Genomic DNA, 16,589 nt, shown 5'->3' with positions numbered 1-16,589 from the left:
GTAGTCTGATAATGCAAAAAAGCATTACTTTCAATAGTTGAGCAATACAAAATATCATGAAATTGATTTACAAAATCGACATACTAAATGTTATGGCATACATACAGATGTAGATTAAATGTTATGGCATACATACATATGTAGATTTGTGGGTCGTGTTTAATAGGAAGATCAAATAATTTATCATGTAATTTTTCACAATAAATACTCGAGTTGTTAGGTGGGGTCGGGTCAAGCCCCCTAATTTGCACGATTTTCCCGCGTAGAAGCTCCGGAGCTTCGCTTCATCCTCTTTGCTCGCTCTCTCTCTCTCTCTCTCTCTCTCTCTGTTCGTATTTTTCTCTAGAGTCATCAATGGAGTCGACGCAATTGCAGGAGAACCCTAGCCCCCTCTCGCGAAGTCAACGGCGGCATCTTCCCGTACGCATCTACTCGGATCAGCTTCATTCCATCTCTCTCTCTCCATCGAGTAATCTCCCTCGCTCTTGTTCTTCGATGATCGATGCTGAAGAATTTTCGAATCTCTCCTCCCCTGTTCTCATCCTCTCTCTCTCTCGGATTTGCAGAGCTCGCGGATTGCGATCCTCGTCTCCTCTCAGCCTGCTCATCGCTTGAAGCATCTCGAAGGCGCAGCTGTTCGGGCTCGAGTACGTAGTAGCATTACCCTTTTTCTTATTCCCTAAATCGTGGGAGGATGGATTGCTTCCGTTGCCCTGACTGGTGTGGTGTCGAATCGAAGCGATCAAAACGCGATATGGAAGTTTCCTAATGTTTGCGAGGAAGTTGTCGTGGGTGGGGTAGTTCCTTTGTGTTTTGTCTAAGCATTCGTCCAAGTGTTCCTTCTTTTTTTTTGTGGGATGGCTGTCCTGTCCAGTCCAGTTTGGTTTAGTGGGGTTTATGCATATGCAGTAATTAATCTGTGTAGCCAAGTCTACTGCGAAGAGCATCTTGACCGTCTTGATCTGAAAGTAAAAGGTTATTGGGAGACGGGACTTGAGTCCTAATACTTAAGAGTATGAGAGGTGCTGCTGTGAAGTGAAGTATGGCTAGCGTAGAGAGTCATTCCCAAAAGACAATGGTTTACTATTCCTTCAGATGTTGTCCGCCTGATTCTGTCTGGACCTTTGTCCTTAACGGTAGTCATGGCTTTGTCTTGCTTGCTTTTAGGCGAATGTAACTTGTACTTTTTGGTTCATGATATGTGCCGTTAGATTCAATTTAAACTCCATTCCCTGCAACAACCACCTTGTGATTTGGTTTAACTGCTTTACCAGAAGTTCCTCTCATTCTGCTTGACATAAAAACCTCTAGTTTGTGTCGGTCCTTTGTTAGAGCTTCCTCCTGGCTCAGTAGTTAATGTTGAAATCGTGATTTTTATCGTGATACAAAATGCAGTTAACATGTGTGAATTTGCTCCCATTTGGAATGTTGTTAGTGACACGAATGACAGAAGGATTTTGGGTAATTTTACTTTGGCTTTTAGACTCTACCTTGGGCATTAAAAGTGAGACGTGTATCTTTTTCCAAGTTGTGAGCGTGCAATTTTTATCATATATAAGCTTCCCAAGCGTCTATTATTTCGAACTTGGACATTCAATGGGCATATCTCTTAAAATATCCATTAAGTGTTGTTGGTTCCATTGCACATGAAAAACACAAGGCTGGACATTAAAGAGGTGTTATGTATCATTTACATTCACATTGTCACCTCTTTCACTTTATGTTTGGCGCATGCACTATCATTACATATTAATTTTTTTTGGTCGAACTATCAATATCATTACATATTAGATTGGTTACTTCTCCTGCGGATAGACTTAATGGAGCTTTGATTGCAGTTCTTTCATGTCACTGTCATCACCGCAACAATAACTAGTTCAAAGCTCTTCAATTTTTTTACTTGGAGGCGATCTACTAAATTTGTCATCATATTTTGTTGAAGGTCTTCATGTCATTGTCATATGAACTTTCCTTTGGAACTTGCAAGGCATACTGTAGTCCGACGCTCTTAGGAAGCAGGTTGTGATGCTATGACATAATAAGCCTCAAAATTTTATGGTACCTTTAGATATGCTATTTATGAATTGATCAACTTTTAGCTGCATTTATAAGGCTTTTGCAGGTGAGGAGGTTTTCTTGCCGATGTGTAATATCAAACCGACTAAACTTTTTCGCGGACAGTATGAGGGAGCATGACAGGGCTACCATACAGGAGGCCAGGACTAGCAGATAATAGGGTCGCTAAGGGGAATCTTCTCCTTGTTTTCACATTGTTATTATATTTCAAAAGGTATACTTGGAATTGAACTTAGGACTAGCCATACGACAAAGAACAAACAAATAATCAGAACTTGATCCTGCTAATTTGTCAGATGTCAATGACCCTTTACAATGGAGCACCGTGGGAATATTTTTGAGTTACGTTAATTGTAAAAGGAAAAGGAATTTCCCGTCACATTGAAATTAGAAGTGTAAAAGGCTTGTCTGCGGATTCCTGACATTGGAATGCTGAAAGAGCCATTTATAATCTTCTCTCAGCTAGTAAACTGACGGGTGTTAGTTTGTTTGTATCATCAGGTTTTCATTTCATTGTAAAAGCAGGGCAATCCTATCTATTTTCTGCAATTTCTAAATCATGTTGTGCTGCAAGAAATTACTACTAAAATGATCTTTCATTCTTTTTCAGCCTGGTCTTGTAACTACTCTTAGCACCAAAACAATCGTGTTTGGTGAAACAAATCTGAAGTCTTACTTGAATTGTGTTTCCCTATCTCTGTTTTCGTTGTTCTGCACCATGGTGTTAGACTGCAAGTTGCGGTCATAAGATGAAAATTCGAACTTCTGTTTTACATAAGATAGCACAAGCTACTCACACAATCTCTCTACATCAGAGAAAGAATTAGATTTTACTTTAACAACAAACGGCACTTTTTAAGGTGTGCCAACTGAGACAGTAATTCCAATGTTTCCTTGCTGGATTTGCTATCGCTGTTGTAATCTTTCTTGACTATTTTAGCTCTATCTGTCAATACGACACTCTCCGGTCCCTTATCACAGATTTGACATAGTTCTAGTGCTTCTTGATGCAAAATATCCCGAATGGGATACAATTGTTTCTTGTCACATTCTTAGTGAGGTGAGTCATCAAATTAACTAATTCATTCTTTTTTCAGCGTAATTGACCTGACAGAAATTTTTTGTGTAATTAATAAATAGGGAGAGCCAACTAAAGTCGGTTGTGATGAAGATCTAGCAAATTCTTTTGGATTGGTCGTAGATCTTCACATAATCTCAAAATTTTGGCTAACAATATGGAGATTTGTTTCAATACAACTTCAGAACCTGGCCAACATTCTTGTTCAGGTAGTTTAAGTAGCCCAGTGTAATTTCTGGGTCACTGAGAAATATTTGAGCTAACTCAGGACAGTGGCGGAGAGCAATATCTGCTTTCAAATGGGTTTCTTTAGCATTCTTCTCTTACCATTCCAATTGGGTCTTAGCATAGCCCATTCAATTTTCTCAGTAAATGGTTCAAGGTTAGTTCAAAGTAGAAGAACATCAGCAACATCCTTTCAGGAACTATAGGTTGAAGCATGATGTTTGCCTATTTGAGCTGTAGAAAGGCTAATACTAATGACAAAGCTTGAAATTGGACGCATTCCTATATGAGCTTCGTAGGCATCTTTTTCATACTGGGGCTAGTACCAGTCTTTCAAGTTGGTCTGGGTGAGCTGACTGAGTTCTGGCTTCTGGGTCTATTTTGATTTTCTGTAAACCATGATTCGTATTGTCATAGATATAACTCACATCTGAGGTCCTGCCAAGGCTTCTAAAATTCGAAATGCCTTGTTCCACTTCTTAACTTAGACATTCTGGTCACTATTATTCCAGGATTGGGGCACCAGAAATTACCGGGGCAAGTAGCTAGTCTTTCAAGTTGCTCTAGGTGAGCTGACTGAGTTCTGGCATCTGGGTCTATTTAGATTATTGGTAAACCATTATTCGTATTGTCATAGATATAACTTACATCTAAGGTCCTGGAGAGGCTTCTAAAATTCGAGAAGATTATGTTTTATACATCAGCCATCTATAATGTGCATTGTGAAATCAGCTACAACCTGACTACTGATCTTCGATTCTCCAATAATTCTATTAAATTATGTAGTTTTTACATGTAATTTGTTCTCATCAGCACAACTTTTCCTTGGAAAAACATTGACGCACTGGATCTGTGCATTTCATATAGGTACATTCTCTTTGTAGAGGATGTCTTAGAATGGTCCTTACTAAGGAGGCTGAAAAAGTTCATCAAGCTATTGTCAACCTCAGTGAACATCTGCTACTCAGAATGCAGTAAGATAAACTCCCTCTCTTAATTTTTTTCTTTTATCTCTTGTACTTGTCTAGGTCTACCTTTTCTTTTGTTTGTTGATTTATTGTGCATTTCATAACAACACAGCAAGGACATCTGTGCGCATGATGGAAAGTTTGATTTGCCTAGCTGAAGGTATAATACCATCAATGTTTGGCCATGTTCTTAGAGTATATTCTATTTTGTGCCACTGAAAATTGTTTCAATGCTGATTGTAGGACACGCAAGACTAATGTTCAGAAACGAAGTTACCTATCTTGATGCTATCGCAGCCATTTTGTGCTTTGAATCCTCCATCTACATCAGCCATTGTGGGCAGCCTTTTAAATGCTCTTTATGCCAATTTTAGAGAAAATCCTGATCACGAAATCCTTGTAAGTTCCTAGTCCAATTTTCAGTCATCCATGCACAAACTCAATTGTTGTACTAATTTTTATGCATATGTTGGCTCGCTTTACCTAGAAGCAAGTGTCCATGTTTTGTGTCATCCTACTGAAGGTACTGGATACAGAATAAAAGCAGGATTGGACACTGGAAAGTTGCCAAAGTATATAGACTTATTCATTTAACTCTTCTGGAAGAAACAGGCTTAATTAATTTCTTTTAACAGTCATATTGCGACGTCTTGACTCCACATACATCAGATTGCAGGCAAGAAACTTTGATACTTATAATTTAAGTACAGTCTAAGACTCTTCTGACTTCAACAGCTTGGAAGTAACATGAAGATTAGAAGACTCAAAGAGCAGAATGTTTACGGCCTGTCCTATGTACCAGATTCTTGGTATCTGTATCTGCCATTCATTTACAAGTTTGGGATAGAGCTACAGAATTGCTTTTGATAAGAAGAGTTCCTATACAAATTTCTGCCTCTTTCATCTTCCCAACACACAGGAGAAGGTAATTCAAAGCATTATAATGCCAATATGGAATGTTAATGATTGTTTGTCATTGTCTTCTTCTTCTTCAACTTTTTAGGGTTCATAAGAATATACTGAACTTATGATTCCTAGTTGTCCAACGTGAGGAAAACATGTCAGGAAAGTAAATGGCTTTTATAGATTAGTGACTCTACAGAACTTTTGTTACCAATAAAAAGAACTAACCAGCAGTAAGATCAAGAAAGTTAAGAGCTTTTATAGATTTGATGAGTTTGTCCTCTAAGTTGGGTAATTCCGTATGCATAGTTGTGCATGACCTTTCAAGACAATGATAATTGTTTGCCAGCTGTATTTGGTGATTCAAGAGTCAAGTCACTTATGCTATCCACTTTTAGTTGGAGATGATTTGAATATACAAGTTTCAGTAGAAGGATTCCCATAGAACCATGGTGAAGTTTTTGCTTATATATTTGAATTATTTTGTCAAATGTTGGTTCTGTTCTGAAACTTGTTTTTGCGGCAACATGGATGTAATAATTAATCGACATCAGTGTTCTTAGAAGTTCCAGTTATTTTCTCGCATTTTGGGTCATCACTGATTTTTGGTATCTGGCTAAATATTGGAGCACTTAAAGACCAGAACATGGATAGCCACAGCAACAGTATTTGAATGACAAGCTGGGCGGGACATTACTGATGAGAATGGTAAAACCTCTTTGACAGAACGGCTAGTCCGTGGCCAACCTCTCATCAGTTTACTTCCACATATCGCCCAATGGAGCCAATCCACATTTTCCTTGGAACGAGCAGGAAAAGAGAATTACTGGAGTGTCTTTGAATAGTGCTCAGAAAGCTTTTGCGTGACATGCACAGGATGGTGAGCACGTGAAAATAGGACTCTCCACTGATCGCTATTCTCTTCTTTTTGTCATTCCTATTGTGTACACAACAGGACTCTGGAGACCCAACTTGCGAAGATGTCAATTGATAAGATTATGGACGTTTAACTGCTTATTAAGGTTTGTGCTAGTATAACTGCTGCAAGTTTTGTTAGAATGCTGTCGGGTAAGAAGAGGGTTGCCTGAAGCAGGTAAGGTGCTGCTGTATCATATTGAGAATGAAAACGCCATGACTGGGTAGAGAACTATTTTAATGAGAATCGTCGAGTGTATTTCTTGGTCTTTAACGTGCCTGTGGGCCCCGTAACAATTCCTCTCTTGCTTCTGGGAAGAAAGTCTGAAAATGATGAAATGGATTAGGTAAACATATCCCAAAACTGAATAACGCAACGGGATCTTTACGGCCCAATATTGGGCCTTTATGGCCCAACCACAAGCCTGATTGTCGACGAAAGGGCCCACTTGAACGATTACCAATCCATGAGATAAAGCGTTAGGCCTAAATGGGGTGGATGCATGAAAACGGGCATGATTATGGGCCCTTAAGGCGCCATGTAATGGTCCTAAACTGGGTCCAGTACTTGGGCCTTCAAGAGCCCCTCTAGTGGGCCCAATAATGGGCCAGACTGAGCTTAGTCTGCCCATTGAAGGCCCAATAATGAGCTGAATGGTCAAAGCCCATTTTGTCACGGGCCCAGTACTCATAAAATGGGCCTACCCCGGCCAGATAATATGCCTTCGATAAGGCCCAACTCATTGGACCAATGGGCCTGTCGTTGGCCTATTGATGAGAATAATCAACCTGCTCGAAGCCTGTGGGGGCCTGGCCCAATAGTCATACAATGGACCTACCTGAATCCTATTGGACTAGGCCAGTTAAAGTAATTGGGCCTGATTGTGGACCTTTGAGTCCCAATGTGCGATGGGCTTGACTTGGCCTAAAGCCCAACACATGGCCCATTTTAAGCCACAATGTTTAGATGAAGAGCCTGCACCAAGGCCCATTGGGCCCTCGGAAAACCATTGTCCTGCTTCAAGGCCCATTGGGCTCGGCCCAATAAATTTACAATGGGCCCAGCCCATAAAGTAATTGGCCTATTATGGGCCCTTTTTAGGCCCAATGTTTAAAGGGCCTGCGTTAAGGCCCATGGGGTCTGCCCCATTAAAATAATGGCCATTGTTATGGGCCCATAAGGCCCAGTACAAATGACCTAATTTGGGCCGGACTACTGATCTTTTGGAGCCCAATTTAGGCCCAATGTTCACTTAACCTTATAAAGCCCTAACCATTTCAGACCCAATATTGGACCTAATCTGGGCCCGATAGGATCTCAGTTAGGACCCAATATGTAGCTAGTGGTATGTGACCCAACTGCGAGCCCCTGATGCGGGTCTTCAAGGCCCAACAGATTGAGCCCCGCCATAGGCCCTTGTTTGAGCATGGCCAGGGCCCCCTTGAGCCTTACTCGAGTCAACTTCTGGGATATCGAGAAATCCAATGAAAAAGTGATTCAATTCAAACTTGGCCTAGACATATCTCAGTCAATAAGATCAAATTACGAGTATGGCCCAAGAAAGAGTCGAATATTAAGAAATCCAATAAAAAGTTAACCAGTTCATACTTCTAATCTGAAAATCCAGTCGCAAGCTCAATCAAAATCTGCAGAATTGGTCATGTCATTGCCTGCAACTGTAACCATTTTTCTTTGGTAAGAAATAGGCCATTGCCATATTCAGCTGGTGAAGAGAGATGAAAAGTAACTTGATAAGTGGCTTGATGATCCAGCCACCATTCGCAGTTCCTAGTGTTACACAGGCAGCTCTCATAATCATCAATCAGAAGCGGCTCCCAACCAATCACCCAATCTCTAACAAGAATAAACTATAATCCTTTACAAGGAAGAATCCAACACATATAGAAGTAGCTTCCCCAACCCACCAATTATCACCGCCTTCTATACCTTCCAACGAAAAAGAACGGGTATGGAATGCAGGTTAGATATAAGTAGAACTGTAGACACAAGACCGGCTAGGATGAATATACAACAGACAGCTTCACCTATCTGACACCAACACTGGCTAATTCACCAAATGCTGCACGCTTTCACTCTTCTCCCTCTGCAGGCTCCCACTGTTCTGCACTGCTTGGGGTCATGTGATTCACAGCTCCCCTTGTTAACCATCTGTGTGGGAAAAAGTAAAAGAAAAGCTAAAAAATCTACTGGGAAATGTAATGTATGATAATTTAATCCTAGCATGAGATAGCTCTTAGCTTTTGCTTGCACTCTCCACAACATTTTTGTTTAAGTGAAGCATATGAGAGCTTCCCTCACGTGGAGAGGTAGAAAGAACATCAAAGGGTCTACATCACCTTAAAATTATCTAACTTCAGGACCAGTCTCATATGATGATCCTGGGCCTTTGGACCATGAACCATACTCTAGAGCTCGTTCAACTCCGTCAAACTTATGAATATGGCCAATCCACAAAAATTCATACTCGCAATTTTTCTCAACTTCTGTGTCATTATCATCACCTCTTTTCTGCACTCTGAATGCTCATAAACCGGTTCTTTTGCACCTCCAGCACAGTATTGCCTTTTCCATTATACTAACTGACTGGACGACCATTTTAATGCCCCCTGACATGAGCCTATAGACAATAAAAAAAAATTAATCAATAACAGGTAATTGATGGTAATCAATAAGCTTCACTTTACTTGAGGAAGTATCATTAATGCAAGTAATTCTGGATAACAGAAGTGTTTCCGTGTAGTCAACAAGACGTGAGAAAACTATAGGCAGCTGAGTCATGTTATGGTTCTACAAAACCTAACTCTATGCATACAAATCAATTCAGTGCTGCAGCAGTTGTAAAAGAAAAGTCTTTTCCTTCTCTGCGAACTATTTTTTCTACATGAGCGGTAAATCAGTCATCCACTTGATGCTAATCCCTGCTCTTTGGTTTATGGAAAAACTAGAAGAAAACATTCACAATGAATTATGGGGGCATTTTCATGAAGAAAACTTAATAGTTGATACATTAGATTATGAAAAAGCATAAATCAGAAAAGGTAGCAACTGGAAATTGTGTTGCAGTTGAAGGTACAGAATCACCTGAACTTTCACAATTTGGTTGCATATCTTCAAAAGTTCCTTTCTTCCGTCCCACTCACATTACTTTTTCTGAAATTTGTCCGCTGCAGAATGCAAATTATCTACATAGTGACTCAAGCTTTGGACCTTGTCAAAAGAGCCAAAGTTTACTAAATTTGCCAAAACTTGGGATGCATTGTTGTTTCCCTTTGTTAATTGTCCCCGCCGAAATGAACGAGCTCAAAAGGCAGCTTGAATCAGAGCCGCTTCTCACTGCAGCAAGAGAACCTTTCATGCAAAGTTCCTCGTCCTTCGCTGCAGTGGAAACAATTGGGGTTAACTCTCGCTGCCTTCTCCGCAACAAAGGGTGGTCAACACCCTATCCATCACTTTCTCATCGACAGTCAGTTAAGAAAGACAACAGGTGCTTCAGCCACATATGCAACAATTCCCTAATGCCCTCTACTTGAAGCCGAATGAGTGCTGTTTGACCACCAGGACATGCTGGGGCCTTGGATCATCAACAGCTCGTGAAGCTGCTCCAAGCCCAACAAGTGCAATCAGTCTCCTCCCTGTTGAAGGACAAATTATTAGAGAAATAGATTTCAATCTGGAGAGAGAAAACTGAAGGCATCACCATCAATTCATCCAGCAATTATCCTATTTGTAATTTGAATCATCAAGATTACTAAAAAGCTTGTCTTTCCAGTGAATTCTGTAGGCTTGAGGCCTTTACGACAAAGCATGTTCCTCATAGTCAGCCATGTATATTCAAGCTGAAGAACAAACAGAGTATCACCAGTGTTGTTGAACAGGAGCATGAGTTGTGAAAAGCAGAGACTGTAAAGTGCATCTGGTTCTGGAGTAAATATCGCATAAAAAGAGATCGCATGATTCGCCATACACCGATAACTGTCACCATTCAGTGAGTGATGACCAGAACAAGTCCCATGATGTGGCCAGCTTCAGGGAAAAAATATAAAAAGGTTTAACATGTGCTGGTCTATCTTCCATAATTTGATGCCCAATGCAGAGCTGTTCTTCCGCTTGCATCACAAAAGTTGGGATCAACACCTGCAGCTATTTTAGGGCCCCTTGCACATTCACAACTGAAGGCGGCGGCCAAACATATAACTCCTTGACCTCGTGTATCCAAAATATTTGGCCTTCTGCATGCTTCATGAAGTTTGCAAACCAGCCACCATGGGAGCTTGTCTTTAGCAAGTATTGAAGTGCTGCACCTCAAGCATATGGGTAATCAAACATTGTGGATTTAGAAGCCTCTTTAACTCTTCCAATATCAAAGGCAACAGTTGTATTCATTTGAACTTGTGACATTCTTCAACTTGCACTTATCACATCAACCAATAAAGGAATCTAGCAGGAGCGCAACTGGATCTATATATAACAATTATGGCAGATGTGATTAAAGACCTACTTCATATTGTGGTCCAATATTAGAAGCCATAGATGGCTGTTTATGACACTCATTCTCTCACCTCACTGCATGCTAGTCTATTGCTGCAAGAAACAAAAAATGGCACACTTGCGGGAGCGCAAGCAGGAGCCGCACGTCGCATTGATGTATTAATTAAAGTTTCAGCAGAAACCTCAATTTCACCAAACATGCAACCCCAATTGTTTTCTGAAAAAAGTATCTTGCTACCCATTGGAGAAAGACCACCTCCAACAAAGAAAACCAAAAAAAAGGACATATGCAGTTAGCTGTAAAGCCAGGTTCCATACGCTACCTCTTTCACTTCTCTACGGTGAACAAGATCAATGTGCTAATGCTACCTGAAGATAAGGAAAAGAGCAAGCAGCGAAATGTAGTGTAGACTCAATGATAACTCATATCTACATAATGTGGTGCTAACATCTTGAAAAATAACAAACTTCTCATGTCAGATGTGAAGAATTCCAGATCTTTTCCACTTTTCACCAATTGGGGCCGGGTGGGGTTAAGTTGACTGAGAAGATGATCATACAAGCTAATCATAATCATAACAACAACATCTACGTAAAAGCACTTCTAGAACTACAGTGTTTTATGTTTCGAATTAGCCTTTCTTTAAACTTCAATAATATAAAAGTAAGGATGCCAAGAAGGAAGCTTAATCTAACAGACTTTTAAATGGAATAAGTATATATGCATTGAATTTTTCATGCTAATCCTGTTGGCTGCACTTTTTTGCAATGACAAGCCACTACTAGCTCCATAGTTAAGCATAAAAAAATTCTGATGAGAAGAACTAATTTAACAAAAGCTTTGTACCAAGATGATGAATGCACACATTATTTATATCGATGGCAACACAATACCACATACACGTATCACAATTTTCGTGGAAATCTAATCAATGAACTTTCATGAGAAGGAAAAATATAAATTTACACAAATAGCTACTGAACTTTCATGACATATCACAAATAGCTACTGAGTGCAGCCTAAAGATGACTTTCATGAGAAGGACAAAAATAAATTTAACCAAAGCACTGTCGCAACATGATAGCTTATAGTCATCGAAAGTTGTGAAACAGTGGGCCAGCAAGACCGACAGCTAGACAAGATAATCTTCCAACATGAATGGAGTGTAAATATGTTCGAATGCAAGGTGATTATTGTAAGTTTGAAGACAAAAAAACTTGGACGCGTCATATATAAAAATCTGCATGGAACACTTTGCTAGGCTATCGAATGATCTTTCCCAGTGAAAAATAATGACTGCAAACTGTGAGTATTTCTAAAACTCCCGCAAGTTCCAATACATAGAACATATTCATCCAGAGGAAGAACAGCACCTCACCTATCAAGCATCCAGTGGCTTCTGCGTTGAGAGTTCTCATTGTCCTGCCCATCGGCATAAAGCAGTGCAAAACATCCACACTACCTGCCTGCAAGATCATTTAAAATCTCATAGTGTAAATAGTGGGAAAGCTCAAAGACTGATAGAGTAGGACAAATTAAGCTAAACAAAAAGGTTGACATGTAAAGTTACTACATAAGCTAGAGATAAGCTAACAAGTTAAAAATCAGCATAATCGAGAGCGATCTAACTATTATGCCAGAAAACTGGCCTAAGGAAAGGATTCTCGCGGTGCCTGGCAATTCAATCCAGACAGATCATAAACATCAAAATTATTCTGCAATCACGCCTCTGTCAATCCTTAAACTGCAGACCATATATTATACCTAATATTGCAATACATATAATAATGGCATACAAGAAGAGTACTGATAATTAGAAAAGAGATTGAAATTCATGAGTCAACTTAAATCAGCATAAGAAAAAAAAATACATCATCAGAACACTTGTGACATTTGAAACACTATTCATCAGTTACTAAAATGAATCCTGTCATGAGAACTGATATGCAAATGCGAGTCATTTATGGTAACAGCCAAATTGTCTATGACTTAGCTAATACCTCCACTAGTAAGATGGCCACAGTTTAACAATCCAAGATTCGAAGGTTAAAGTATTATTTAAGAATAGGACCCTGACATTATCCCACAAGACTACTCCAAAATCACTCAAATTGATAGTGTTGTGATGCCTAGAACAAGAGCTTACAAATCCCTTGGGCAAAGCTAACTACATGCGCTTGCAACAACAATTTTCTATTTTACTACTTTATTTAGTTGTGATAGTATATAGGGATGTAAACTGTGGGACCATAATGTGGTGGACTGACAAGACAAAATTTCAATACTAATCAATCAGCTGCATACAGCATTGACCCAATGGGTTATCGCAATGCCTATGACTGTCCCATTAAAGACAGTGTCTGCACAAAATCTTATCTTTAATTCTTCATGTGCTTCTTCGACTGTCTTTCCATCTCTTTTCTTCCTCCAGCAATGAGCATCTTTCTGAATATATCAGGGTGCTCTACAATCATACAAGAACAATGAACTAGCTGAAGAAAGAAGGAACATGTAGTCACAGCAGTGGTCCAACTCAAAGGAGGAAAATTATAACCAAAAGTCGTGTTGAACCCCACAAGTAGCAGGTTCCCCTGGAAGAGTAATTATTAAGTGTGTGTATGCGCGCGCGTGTGCTTTTTGTTGCCAGAATTGTAAAGTGTGTTTCCACGACTTGTTTTCAGCTTTTCACTTTAACTTTTTCTGTTTGTGCTAAATTTTAGTTAATACTAGAAACCTCAAATCTTCAAAAAGGCTGACATCCAAACTCATTTAAAATCATTTAGATTTTCTTCATTTAAAGACTATTTTGTTTTGGTGGGAACCCAAGTTAATCCAAATAGCTCCTAAAAACCATGCAGTTACTGATTGAATTGGTGACACTGCTTGATTCATGCAAGGGAAAGACCAAGCAGCGCAAGCAAAATCAGATGATAGAAACTGCTAGAAGATATAATTCATCAGAAGCTGCATCTCACGCATCAAAATTATCAATTGTTATACTAACTTACGACCAGCATTCTATCTGGACCATTCTGATAGATCCTATTGGGTTCAACTTGATTCAAGACAACCAATACGACAATGACGCTTAGCCGAAAAAGTAAAAATGGAAAGAAGGTGATAAAAGCTCCATTGGGACTTCAATTCAATCTGATGCTAGTGAACCCTGAACAAAGATTTCACGTGATATGTTACCATAAACTACACAAGACTACAGAAAACGATCAAGTCAACTCAATTGTTTATTGGAACTGAAAGCAATAAGAGAGAAGAACCATCAATTGCTTATTTGTTAACACTAAGCGGAACAGCAAAAGAGCTACTATAAGGAGCCCCTTATCAAAGCTAATCAAACAATTAGCAAAATCAAAATGAGAAGTCATAGCAACCTGGAGGCCTGGAGGGTGGCTCTGGTGTCAAACTAGACTTTTGGTTGTTCCAAAGTATTTCGCAAGTTTCTCTCGGACGAGGCCGACTGTGCCTGCGCTTCTTGCAGCATCTGCTGTAGGTCTGCCACAGTTCAAGAATACCAAAATTAAAAAATCTAATAAAGCAAAGTGGAAAGACTACATATCATCAGAGGGCAAGCGGTGCGCACTTCCTCAATGTGTTCTAATAAAACCCAATCACAAATAAAAGAGATTTGGCCCAACGAATTGGAGGCTGTTCGATGTATTTCAGTCTCGGTCCCCTGGTTACCAAGAACAAATCCACACGCGCAAAGCCACTCAAATGCCTTTGTCCCTCACGGTCGCCTCGTAATGGGACTAACTGACTTCATGACAGAACAACACGCACAAGGACAAGCAACCACAAAGGTAAAGACTACATAGCCACCATTCCATCTATGTCGAGCATATCATCGAAGAAGAACGTAAGATCTCCATACTCGAGTTACTAAATTCGTCAATCAGAACTACCTGAAACCTATCCATTAACACACAAAACCAAAACAAAACAAAACAAAAAACCAGAAATGACGAACGAACAGCCACAAGAACTAACCCAAACGTCGAGCGGGCAGACATCTCCGACACTCGGCAATGCGCCAATCAATGCCCGCACGGGAAACCCTAGGTCTCATCGCGAGGGGGATCGCGGTTGCAGAGTTTGCATTCAGAATCCGCGAACCGAAATGCGCATCAACGACGAGGGGCTGCGACTCGCGATCGGCTCGAGAAATCGACGATCTCGATGATGAGATGAAGGATGAAGGACGCGTTCGAGTTCGACCGACCGCGACGAGAATCGGAAACATCGTAGGGCGAAAGAGAGATCGAGAGTGTGCATGAGAGAGAGAGAGAGAGAGAGAGAGAGAAAGGGGCGCATTCACGAGCGCGAAACGTGATTTACAACATTTAGGATGAATTTTGCATTTACAAAAATTTACGAGAAGTAAAAAGGTAGTTTTATAAAATCAAACACACAATTTATGAATCCAAAAGGTAATTTACGAACTTTGTTTTTTTAGTTATGATATGACACGGAATGACACTGCGATTAGATTATTCGATTCGATTTACTAACATAGGGAAAACTATAGTGATAAAAAATTAGCAATCACTCATTTTGCTATTGATAGTGAAAATGACTGACCCATGCAGCCAAAAGAGGTACTTTCGACATAAATTACTTCCTCTTAGGTTATGTCACTACTAGGCAGTAGGAAAGAAATTGCGCATCGCCTGGAACCGTACCAAACCGGCTCAGAACCAACAGTTCGCGAGGGGACCGATCCAATTCCCAATTCCAATTTACTAGAACCGGTGAGTACATGTCCGGTTCTTAGTTCCAAATGTGGAACCGCACACCCGCTCACCCAATCCAAACCGATAATATATATAATTTTTAAGAAAATTTCCAACCAAAAAAAGAGAACAATTTAAGAAAGATGAAAACCCTAAAATCCCTAATATGAATCTCAACGCCCATCAACTGAGTGCTCGTCTCGCCTCATTCTCACTTTGTCTGAGTCATCTCTCTATCTCTCACTTATGGTCTCAACTCTCAAGCTCAACTCTCAAGCTCAACACCCATCAACTCACAACGTCAACTCTCAACACCCATTAACTCATGGCTGCACCTTCGGCCGCCTCTCTCTCTTACTCTCGGTCACCTCCATTTACGTGAAGTTTGGTGGAACCAGTTCTATGGACCCACCGGTCCAGTTCCCGAATGGATCCATGAAATCAACGGGCGATTCCCAATTCCAATTTTTCGGAACCGTTCCTTTATGGGCCATTCCAAGTTCCATGGTGGGAACCACCCACCCGGACCATGTTCACCCCCAATAGTAGAATTGAGTATGGTTTTAGAGTAAAAGTTAGAACCAGAGAAGTGGGAACATGTCTGATTCTAAGTTCAAAGATATGCAGGATAGGTTCCAAATTCCAAAAATTGAGGAACTGTTTCGACGAGTAGGTTTTAGGTTCTAGGTAAGTGGACCTTGAAACAAATTTTGTATTTTTCTTGGTCTATGTCTTCTCGCGATCCTGCAGTATTCTATGGCATCTGATGATAAGTGTATAATATAAAATCACTAGTCTGAACTTCCATTTTATGACTTGAGACTTTTACTTTGTTAATATTTCTTATTTTTGTGTGTCTAAATATGCCAATAGATTGTAACAGAAAGTGCTAGTCATAAAAAGTAATGATTCACTACAATTGTTTAATTAATAATACAAGTGGAACTTAGATAGACCCTGAAACCGACCCTAGAACCTGTAATAGAGTAGGTTTCTAGGGTCGATTCCAAGTTCCATGATATGCAAAGTAGGTTTTAGGCTCCAAAAAATAAGAAACATGTTCTAATGAGTAGGGGTGAGCATGGTCCGAGTGGGCAGTTCCCAGCGGACGGTTCTCAACATGGAACCGGGAACCGTCCACTAAGGAGTGGTTCCAAGAAATTGG

At 40.1% G+C, this 16,589-nt stretch overlaps 1 long non-coding RNA gene and 1 pseudogene across 5 annotated transcripts; one reads left to right on the top strand and one right to left on the bottom strand.

Annotated features, from left to right (window-relative positions):
* The first annotated feature begins 251 nt into the window (after window positions 1-251).
* On the top strand, window positions 252-6,434 carry LOC115686478 (uncharacterized). Of its 5 annotated transcripts, none has more exons than XR_008814808.1 (6): window positions 252-469; window positions 567-647; window positions 2,182-4,507; window positions 4,591-4,746; window positions 5,083-5,272; window positions 5,889-6,434. It is a non-coding gene; the product is annotated as an uncharacterized LOC115686478 (long non-coding RNA). The 5 variants fall into 5 exon arrangements; XR_008814807.1 differs by having other exon boundaries at window positions 567-3,946; window positions 4,266-4,507; XR_008814805.1 differs by having other exon boundaries at window positions 567-4,353; window positions 4,460-4,507.
* Window positions 6,435-8,363: 1,929 nt separating this feature from the next.
* Window positions 8,364-15,041, bottom strand: LOC115686458 (calmodulin-binding transcription activator 3-like; annotated as a pseudogene).
* Between the last annotated feature and the right edge of the window lie 1,548 nt (window positions 15,042-16,589).

The sequence above is a fragment of the Syzygium oleosum genome, unplaced genomic scaffold (genome assembly GCF_021117445.2).
Source record: "Syzygium oleosum isolate NSW1041296 unplaced genomic scaffold, Sole_v2.1 Sole_v2.32, whole genome shotgun sequence".
Taxonomy (NCBI): domain Eukaryota; kingdom Viridiplantae; phylum Streptophyta; class Magnoliopsida; order Myrtales; family Myrtaceae; genus Syzygium; species Syzygium oleosum.
The sequence above is the reverse complement of the archived record's forward strand: the minus strand, read 5'-3'. Positions and strand labels throughout refer to the sequence as shown.